At 39.6% G+C, this 10,664-nt stretch overlaps 1 non-coding gene and 1 pseudogene across 1 annotated transcript; both read right to left on the bottom strand.

The window, feature by feature from the left end:
* Positions 1 to 4,262: 4,262 nt before the first annotated feature.
* Positions 4,263 to 4,571, bottom strand: LOC148578426 (signal recognition particle RNA). The gene has a single exon (XR_015903170.1).
* A 1,384-nt stretch (positions 4,572 to 5,955) lies between these two features.
* On the bottom strand, positions 5,956 to 10,443 carry LOC107611623 (uncharacterized; annotated as a pseudogene).
* Positions 10,444 to 10,664: the final 221 nt, after the last annotated feature.

Genomic DNA, 10,664 nt, shown 5'->3' with positions numbered 1-10,664 from the left:
AAGGTATTTGTGAAAATGCCAACACTAGAATTTGAGTAGATTTTTTCACCTTGCCTTGTGGTTTGAGTTCCTAGGATACTAGAGTCATAATGTCCGACATTTAGTGGTAATTCTTGGGTAGTTAGTTGACTCTTGTTTCCATTGACGCTAGCTTTTTATCAACTAGTTTGGTAAGTTAGCTAGGACTTATGGATTAAGGTCAATTATGCTTGCTTGACTTACTCCTCGATGGTTGGGGTTGACTAGGTGAGATCAACTCATCATAATTATCATAGTTGTGGTTATGGCGATGATAGGATTCCTTGGATCCTCATTCCCAAGTCAAAGCTCTTTATTGCATTCCTTGCATTTTCACTAGTTTTGATCTCATTTTCTCTTTACTTGCATTAATTATAATTTTGATCATCTCTTGATTCTTTTATTGCTTAGTTTTTTTAATCTTTCATTTCTTGCTTGAAAACTCCCTTTCCCTCACAACCAAAAGAGAAACACTTCCGATTGCGTCCTAGGGAGAACGACCCGAGATTTGATTACTCTCGATTAATTTGAATTAGAAATATTAAACTTTGATTTTGAGGATTATTTGTTGGTTTGGACTATACTACCAACGAAAAAATTGTTTTGCTAAATTTCTGAACCATCGTGATCCTCTCCATCATTCTCTCCTATGCAATTAGCTTTTGGCCAGTAGCCAAATATTTCCCATTTAAGAATATTTGGGTGTGAGATATATGTTCCCATTGCACCACCTAATCGCACCAAAATGGAACCCCAAAGAAAATTGGGGATATATGTTGGATATGATTCTCCCTCTATAGTGAGGTATCTTGAGATACAAACTGGAGATATATTTAAAGTCCGGTTTGTGGATTGTCATTTTGATGAATCAAAATTTTCAATATTAGGGGGAGAGAATAAGCTTCCTGAAAAGGAACTTAATTGGAATGCGTCATCCTTGATGCATTTATATCCTCGATCAGGGCAATGTGAGCTAGAAGTTCAAAAGATTATACATTTGCAAAGAATAGCAAATAAATTGCTTGATGCATTTTTCGATACAAAGAGGATAACCAAATCTTATATACCAGCGAAAAATGTACCAATTCGAATTGATGTCCTAGTTAGACAAATTGCTACCGAAGCAAATACATGCTAGAAGCGTGGCAGGCCTGTCGGTTCCAAAGACAAAAATCCTCGAAAAAGAAAAGAGGTAAATACTATTCCTATTGAAAAAGACACAGTAAAGACACCTGCAGTTGTCCAAATTTCTGATATAGTTTTAATGCCAGAAGACGTTTAGGTACCTGAAAATTGTGAAAATGACGAGATCTCGCTAAATTATGTCTTTACAGGAGAGAAATGGGACTGAAATAAGACAATTGTCAATAAAATATTTGCATATAATGTGGTATTAAATATCATGCATGAAAGTAAGGATCTTGAGCCAAGATCAGTCAAAGAATGTCGACAAAGAAATGATTGGCCAAAATGAGAAGAAGCCATGAAGGCTAAGCTAGACTCACTTTTAAAACGTGAAATCTTTGGACCTGTAGTCCGTACACCAGAAGATGTAAAACCTGTTGGATACCGATGGGTATTTGTGAGAAAACGAAATGAGAAAAATGAAGTCGTGCGCTATAAAGCCCGACTTGTGGCACAAGATTTTTCACAAAGGCCTGGTATAGATTATGAAGAAACGTATTCCCCTGTAGTGGATGCGATAACATTGCATTATTTGGTCAGTTTATCTGTATATCATAAACTACATATGCATTTAAGGGATGTGGTAACAGCCTACTTATACGGCTCATTAGATCGGGATATCTATATGAAAGTCTCTGAAGGACTAAAAATATCTAAACCATCGAATGAATATTCACAGGGATTATACTTAGTTAAATTGCAAAGATCTTTATATGGTCTGAAGCAATCTGGACGAATGTGGTATAATCGTCTTACTGAGTATCTGGCCAAAAGTGGATTCAAGAATGATGATATTTGTCCATGTGTTTTCATAAAGAAATCTGCATCTGGATTCATTATAATTGCTGTGTATGTTGATGATTTAAATATCATTGGGACTCCTGAAGAGATTCCAACAATTATAAAAATTCTAAAAGAAGAGTTTGAGTTGAAAGATCTTGGAAAGACTAAATTTTGTCTTGGCCTGCAGATCGAGCATACAAAAAATGGGATCTTTATTCATCAAACAACATACACAGAAAAAATCTTGAAAAGATTTTATATGGATAAATCACATCCCTTGAGTACCCCAATGATTGTAAGATCTTTGGATGTGGAAAAGGATCAATTCCGTCCTAAAGAAAAAAATGAAGATATCCTAGGTCCTAAAGTACCATATCTTAGTGCCATTGGAACGCTAATGTATCTTGCTAATAATACACGACCTGATATATCATTTGCTGTAAATTTACTAGCAAGATATAGTTCATCTCCAACCAGAAGACATTGGAGTGGAATCAAACAAATCTTTCGATATCTTTATGGAACGGTTGATATGTGATTGTTTTATCCCTATGGATCCAAGTCACAACTAATTGGCTATGCAGATGCTAGATACTTGTCTGATCCACATAAAGGCAGATCTCAAACAGGATACCTGTTCACATATGGTGGAACAGCTATATCATGGAGGTCCACAAAACAGACGATTACTGCAACATCCTCTAATCATGCCGAAATACTAGCGATACATAAAGCAAGTCGCGAGTATTTTTGGCTCAGGAGTTTGATCCAATATATTCTATCATCATGTAGACTGATTGATCATAAGATAGCTCCAACTGTCCTGTTTGAAGATAATACAGCATGCATTGTTCAACTTAAGGGTGGATACATCAAAGGTGATAGAACAAAGCATATTTCTCCCAAATTCTTCTTCACTCATGATCTTCAAAATCAAGGAACAATTGATGTCCAACAGATCCGCTTAAGTGACAATCTGGCAGATTTATTCACAAAGTCACTCTCAAAATTCTCCTTTGAAAGATTGGTGCATGAGATTGGGATGCACCGATTTCGAGATATTAAATGATATCGACAAGATGGGGAGACTGTACTCTTTTTTCCTTGGTCAGGTCTTTTTTCCATTGGGTTTTTCTTGACAAGGTTTTTAATGAGGCAGTCCCCATCACAAAGGATATTGTACTATTTTTCCTTCACTAAGGTTTTTTCCCATTGGGTTTTTCTTTAGTAAAGTTTTAATGAGGCAATAATCCTAAATGGACATTCAAGGGGGAGTGTTATGATAAGTATGAATGTCCATCTCTCCAATCAAGTTAACTTTGGGCTGTGCAATATTAACTATGAGCGGTGCTTTGTTTCCCATGATAGACTTTATATTAAGGAAGTTTGAAAAGGGGAATATTGGACAAGTATAAATAGGGCATGGTTTTGTGATAATACGTACACATAAAATTAATAACAATTCTTTCTCTCTTTATACTGCCACACAATAATAAACATTCTCTTCCTTCTTTCTACACTATTAATATATCTCTCTCTATTTACGTTACTATATATATTAATAAATATATATGAATCATTCTTATTGAGTTAGGTATAATATTAGAGTCTTTTATTTACACATCTTTATTTTATATTTGGTACATCTTCCTTATTTATTTTACAACATAAAGAACAGTTTTCTTTTTCTTTTTCCTTTTAGCCGACTAACAAAATACATGGAAGAAGAAAAGGAAATGATTTAGTTTAAGTCGAATAAAACTTGAAAAGTTATCACATTTTTCATTTTTTATTTTTTGAAATAATATTGTTACAGGCTTAACATTAATCATATAGACTAAAATTAACTATCAAAATCAATCATTATGTATTTATATATAAATATATATTATTTAATTTATTTTCAATGTATATTTTGTATTCTAACTCCGGCGGCTATGTTACACTTGTGGTACATAGCCAGTCCAAAGCCCGGATAAAGGAGGAGGGTTATGTTAGGTCTTCAACAACCAATATAAAAACTTAGTCAAATCTTCATGACATGAATCAAAGACGTTATTGCGCTAAAGCTAGGCTGTTGCCCGGAAGCAACGCGCTGTATGGCTCGAGTACAGTGTCAAATGAGCAAGAGCCGCTGTATTGGTGCCCGGATGTAGTGTTAAATGAGCAAGGGTTCCTGCATTTTCATGAATGGATGAGGGTAAATGGGGAGAATCCCCAAGATGACATGGGGAAGAGAATGCCCCCAAGCTCAATAATATCCATGGGACAAATTTCAAGCTGACATGGAGAGAAGAGACAACACCCCAAGCTGACATGGGGAAGGCTATACCCCAAGCTAAATGTTATCCCTCCACTGTTGGAAGAAGGAAGTGTTCGTTGCTCTGTGAAACCAGCCTCATGCATTGCCTTCCATTCTAAAGGCAAAGAGACCTGGGCTTTTGCCTAGGTACCTGGGCCCAACTCTCAACTTGGAACGGGCAGGCCAGCAGACACATCAGCCAGCCCAGACCGTCAGCCTTGGCCCTTGTTCCATCACCTTGTTGTCCCCACTTGGGTTATAAGTTGGCGCTACGCAACTCGACAGTTGATATCAACAGCCATAGGATAGGCATGCATCATGTGCATATTGTTTGAATTGCTTATTTGTGAACTATTTGGGAATGCCTACGTGATTGGAACATGCTATCTGTTGTACTTGTTATCTATATTACTTGTAAGTTACTTGTGTTTGTCTTATTTGCTTATTTGTCTGTGTAAACTAATCGGAGATGGAGGAATAGGGAATAGTGAAAAAAGACTTAGTATTATGGTCAGGTTTAAGCTGGGTTTAGATATTCTTAGAAGACCACCCTTTTATGGTTTCTGTTTAATATTTTAAGATTATAATCAGAGTGTCGGAGTTCTAGGATTGCCTCTGGCATTCTCAGAACCTTATATATTATATGTATGGCACCTTTACCATGCTGAGAACCTCCGGTTCTCACCCCATACTGTGTTGTTATTTTCAGATATAGGTCGAGAGGCTCCTCGCTAGGCGTCTGGATTCCTGAAGCAGAGTAGTCCCTGGGATATTTTGGTTTATCAGCTTATGTACATATGTACTTAGTTACTTAGCTTTCTCTCTAAGAAACTTGATTGTTTTGTTCCTCATAGAGGTTACAAGAGAGTTAGGACTTTATTTCTGTATTTTGTTTTACCCATTTTTCAAGGCCCCTAGTTAAGTATCTCTTTCAATATTATCTTATATATATATTTTTTATTTTTAGAGGTCGTAATATCTTACTATCTCAGTCTTATGACCTAAGTATAAGATTAAGAATGGTAGGGTGTTACATTATGCAAAATTAAATTTAAGTTTAGGGAAACCTTACCGCTCCCACACGCGTAGCAACTCAAACCTAGTATGTTCCACAAGCTAAATCGAACATAGAACATCAAAATTGGCAAAATCTCACTATAGGGTTCCAATTTCAAGAATAGAAAGGGGATAGAGATTCTGGAATGAAAATGGAGCTCCGGTGAAATTGATTTAATAGAAATGTAGAGCTCGACGAGCTGGACGCGTGGCCGTGAACGGTGTGGCGATCGGAGCTCAAACGGAGAAGTTATGGTAGTGAGATTATTTGATGAGGGTTAGGGAGTTCTTCTTCCTCCCCAATCTCTTAGGCTTCGTTGGGTATGAAATGAGGAAGAAGAAGCTGGTGCTTCTTTTAAGTTATGGGTCCGGTTGGACCCCGGGCCCGGTTTGGGTCCCAATTCAACCGGTTCAGCCCGTCCGGTCCAATTTTGGGCCAAAATTTTCAAAATTAGTATCAAAATTCTCATTTTGAAGAGCTCTATCCTATTTTGATATTAGTTTTGCATTTTTAATTTTCCAAATTAAAATTCAAATTATTGACTAGTTATTTACCAATTTTAGTAGGGTTTACATCCTACCCACCTAATTAGGAATTTTGTCATCAAAATTCAGAGTGAGTTACCTGAAAAGAGGTGTGGGTAATCTTTCCACATCTCAGATTCAAGCTCCCAGGTATGTTCTTCAATTCCAGCCCGGCTCCAAGCTACTTTCAACAAAGAAACCTCTTTTCCGCGTAAACGCTTGATGCTGGTATCATCGATCCTAACCGGAGTTACTGGAAGCGTCAGATCTTCTCTCATTTGGAATGATTCTGGTTCTAGGACATGAGTAGGATCAAAAGTGTATTTACAAAGATGCGATATGTGAAACACGTCATACAGGTTCGAAAGATGTGGTGGTAAAGCGATCCTATACGCCACTGGTCCAATTCTCTTCAGGATTTCAAACGGCCCAATGTAACAGGGATTTAACTTCTTAGTTTTGATGGATATCCCTATTCCAGTGGTCGGAGTAACCTTCAGAAAAACATGTTCTCCTTCCTCAAACTCTAAAGGCTTCCACCTTTGGTTAGCATAGCTTTTCTGACGGCTTTGAGCCACAAGCATTCGACTACGGATTTTCTTTATTTTCTCCGTGGTTTCACTTATCATTTCAGGCCCTATCAAGCTCTTTTCTCCTGCTTCATACCAACATAATGGAGATTGACATTTTCTTCCATATAAAGCTTCATACGGAGCCATTCCAATGCTTGCATGATAGCTGTTGTTATAAGCAAACTCTACTAAAGGCATATATCGATCCCAGCTCGCCGGCTGGTCCAAAACACAAGCTCGTAGCATATCTTCCAAGGTTTGGATTGTTCTCTCTGATTGGCCATCTGTCTGAGGATGATAGGCATTACTTAGGCTCAATTGAGTGCCAAAAGCTCGCTGAAAAGCTCCCCAGAATCGTGATGTAAAGCGAGGAACCCTATCATATACAATGGTGGAAGGTACGCCATGTAACCTCACAATCTCCTTTATGTATAACCGCGCCAACTCCTCCATAGTACAACTTATCCGAATAGGCAGAAAATGAGGTGACTTGGTCAGTCAATCTACAACCACCCAAATAGCATTACAACCTGTTCGAGTCCTTGGTAAACCCAACACAAAATCCATAGCAATGCTCTCCCATTTCCACTGTGGAATCTCCAAAGGTTGAAGGGTTCCTGCTGGTCTTTGGTGTTCAATTTTGACTTTCTGACAAGTTAGGCATTTGGAAACATGTAATGCCACATCATTTTTCATTCCTGGCCACCAGAACATCGTCTTTAGATCTTGATACATCTTGGTGCTTCCCGGATGAATGGAGAACCTGCTCTTGTGAGCTTTCTCCAATATGCTCTGTCGTAAATCCCTAACATCTGGCACAATTATTCGACCCTTGAACCTCCACAACCCATCTTTGTCTTCTGACACTCTCCATTGCTTGCCTTTCTTAATCGTTGGAAAAATATTATATAATTCTTGGTCATTCTGATGAGCCTTTAGTAGTTCAGCCTTGAAGTCGCTTGAAATTTGTAACTGGCTTAGGCATAAAGTCCCAAACTCTTCGCTGATTCCCAGTTTCAATCCCTAGAAGGCTTTTAGCAACTCTTCCACTCTTAGCATCATCCAAGTAGCACATAGGGATTTCCTACTCAGGGCATCCACCACCACATTCGCCTTTCCCAGATGGTAGTTCAGCTCGAAGTCATAATCCTTTAGGAGTTCCATCCACCTCCTTTGACGCATATTCAACTCTTTTTATTCAAATAGGTATTTTAAGCTCTTATGGTCCGAGAAGACTTGGAATTTCACACCATAGAGATAATGCCTCCAAATTTTTAAAGCAAAGACAACGTCAGCAAGCTCCAAATCATGAGTTGGATAGTTTCTTTCATGTGGCCTTAACTGCTGTGAGGCATAAGCTACAGCTTTGTGATGCTGCATTAACACACATCCTAAACCCTTCAAGGACGCATCACAGTATACCCCGAATGGTTCTCTCAGCTCAGGCAACACTAACACGGGGGAAGTAGTTAATCTCTGCTTTAAAGTAAGTAAAATCTCCTCGCACTCAGGAGTCCACACAAAAGGAACATCCTTCCTAGTTAGCTTGGTCAAAGGCAAAGCGAGCTGTGAAAACCCTTTAATGAACCTCTAATAATAACCTGCTAAGCCTAAGAAACTCCTGATCTCCGTCACTGAAGTCGGTCGCTCCCAATTTATCATCGCCTCAACCTTGGCAGGATCCACTGCTATTCCTTGTTTACTCACCACATGACCAAGAAATTTCACTTCAGACTTCTAGAACTCACACTTGGATAGCTTGGCATACAACTTCCTATCCTTCAGGATTTGTAGCACTGTTCGCAAGTGTTCTGCATGCTCATCCTCTGTCTTAGAGTAGATAAGAATGTCGTTAATAAACACAACAACAAACTTATCTAGATATGGATGAAAAATCTTGTTCATGTAATCTATGAATATTGCCGAAGCATTAGTCAGTCCGAAGGACATCACTATGTATTCATAGTGGCCATAGCACGTTCTGAAGGCAGTTTTTGGAATATCCTTATCTCTGACCCCTTATCTGGTGGTATCCGGATCATATATGAATCTTAGAGAACACACCGGCTCCCTGTAACTGGTCCATCAGGTCATCAATCCTTGGCAACGGGTATTTATTCTTCACAATAATCTTATTCAGCTGCCTATAGTCAACACATAAGCGCATACTCCCATCTTTCTTCTTCACTAGTAACACTGACGTGCCCCACGGAGAAACACTTAGTCAGATAAAGTTCTTACCCAACAAATCCTCCTGTTGAGACTTCAATTCGGCCATTCCTAGAGGTGACATCCTATAAGGAGCACTCGAGATTGGTCCAGCCCTAAGTACTAACTCAATGGCAAACTCAACTTCTCGGTTAGGTGGAAATTCCTCAATATCATCAGGAAACACCTCTGGAAACTCACACACCACCGGGATTTTCTCCAAGCTTTGAACATCACCCAAAACACCCGCAGCTAACAACAATATTCCCTGACATTCGGCCCCAGAACAGTTCACTGTTATGGAATTCAGGAAGTAGTTATTTACCACAACCGTCTCCTCTGTGTCTTCAGGCATAAAACACACTGTTTTTGTAGAGCAATAGAGTAAAACATGGTTCTTGGATAACCAGTCCAATCCCAAAATGAGATCAAGTCCAGTCATCGGCAAACAAATTAGTTTATGCATGAAGTGACGCTGTTGTATTCGAAAAGGAACTTGGGGGCATCCTAACCTCATCACCATAGCCTTATGGGTAGCATTATACACCTTTAAATTATACCCTAGTACTACTATTTTCAATCCTAACTCATCAGCCTTCTCAAATACAATAAAAGAATGTGAAGCTCCAGAATCAAACAAGGCATTCAAAGTTTTACCAGCCATCTCACAGTTACCTCTGATCAGTGTCTCTGACCCCTCAGCGCCTACTAAAGAAGTAGTGTACACTCTCCCTGGCTGTTGCACTCTACCTGTCTCATACCTCTTCTTCTCTGGGCAACTGTTAGCCAAGTGTCCAGGCTGCCCACAAGAATAACAGACTCCAGTCCCAAACCTGCATGGCCCAGAATGGTACTTACCACATCTGTGGCAACTCACATCCTGCTGTGGCTGCTTCCCCTGTCTCTTTCCCTGATTAGCATTAGTATTAGGCCTCCTGAAGTTGCCTTGCTCCTGATTGTTCTGAGGGACAAAGCCGCCACGCTTAAACTGTCTGCCCCTAGGTGCAAAATTCCTCCCTATGGTCCTCGGGAATGGCATCCTTATACTTCCATTTCCTACTGCAGCCTTCCTCGCACACTCCTTAGCCACCCTGCTCTTATTCACAAGCTCAGAGAATACTCGAATCTCTATAGGTGCTACAAAGCTCTGTATGTCACTTCGAAGGCCGCTTCATACTTTATGCACTTCCACTCAGCAAAGTCCTCAAGAGCTCCCTGACAGATGCATGAAAAGCGGCACAATTCCTCAAATTTACTGGTGTACTCAGTTATGGTCATCTGGCCCAATTTCAGCTGAAGCAATTCAAGTTCTTCGGCATTTCTAACTGAGTTGGGGAAATACTTCTTATAGAATTCCTCTTGGAACAACTCCCAAGATATCACAAGCCCATCAGGCTGCAGAATGCGTCTCATGCCCTGCCACCAATACTGAGCTTCACCGTGCAGCTGGTAGGTTCCAAACTCAACCCACTGTTTATCAGGAACCTGCTGACCCTGTAATGCTTGCGCAATAGCCTGTATCTAGTTATCAGCATCAGTAGGACTCGAGGTCCCTCTGAAGGTCGGAGGGTGAACTTTCAGGAAGGAAGAAAGTGACATTGGACCATTATCACCATTATTGCCATTATTTCCATTATTAATTTGATTTCCCAGGGCTTCAGTTGTCGCTTGCATTGCTGCTGCCATATTGCCTAAAGCAGCCATGAAGTCTACAGGGTTAGGAGTATTCCATGACGCTTCAGGCATAGCATTGCCTATTCTGCCTCTACCTCGCCCACGTCCGCAAGTCGACATCTGGTCCCTATACACACCAAACAAGTGATATCAAGTTGATCAGTCTCAATATCGCAAGTTCAGTGCTTTAAGTCCCAAATACATGCTCATGAATGTTTATGCCACATATATCAATTAGATATCCTACTATCACATAAACCCATACACAGAGAATGCACAGAAGCACAATCAGTCCATCCTCAGGCTCTATAGAAATGAATTGCTCTGATACAATAATGTAA

This window comes from Arachis ipaensis, chromosome B1, assembly GCF_059453495.1.
Source record: "Arachis ipaensis isolate K30076 ecotype BB chromosome B1, ASM5945349v1, whole genome shotgun sequence".
Taxonomy (NCBI): Eukaryota; Viridiplantae; Streptophyta; class Magnoliopsida; order Fabales; family Fabaceae; genus Arachis; species Arachis ipaensis.
Note: the sequence above shows the minus strand (reverse complement) of the source record. Positions and strands in the feature narration are given on the sequence as shown.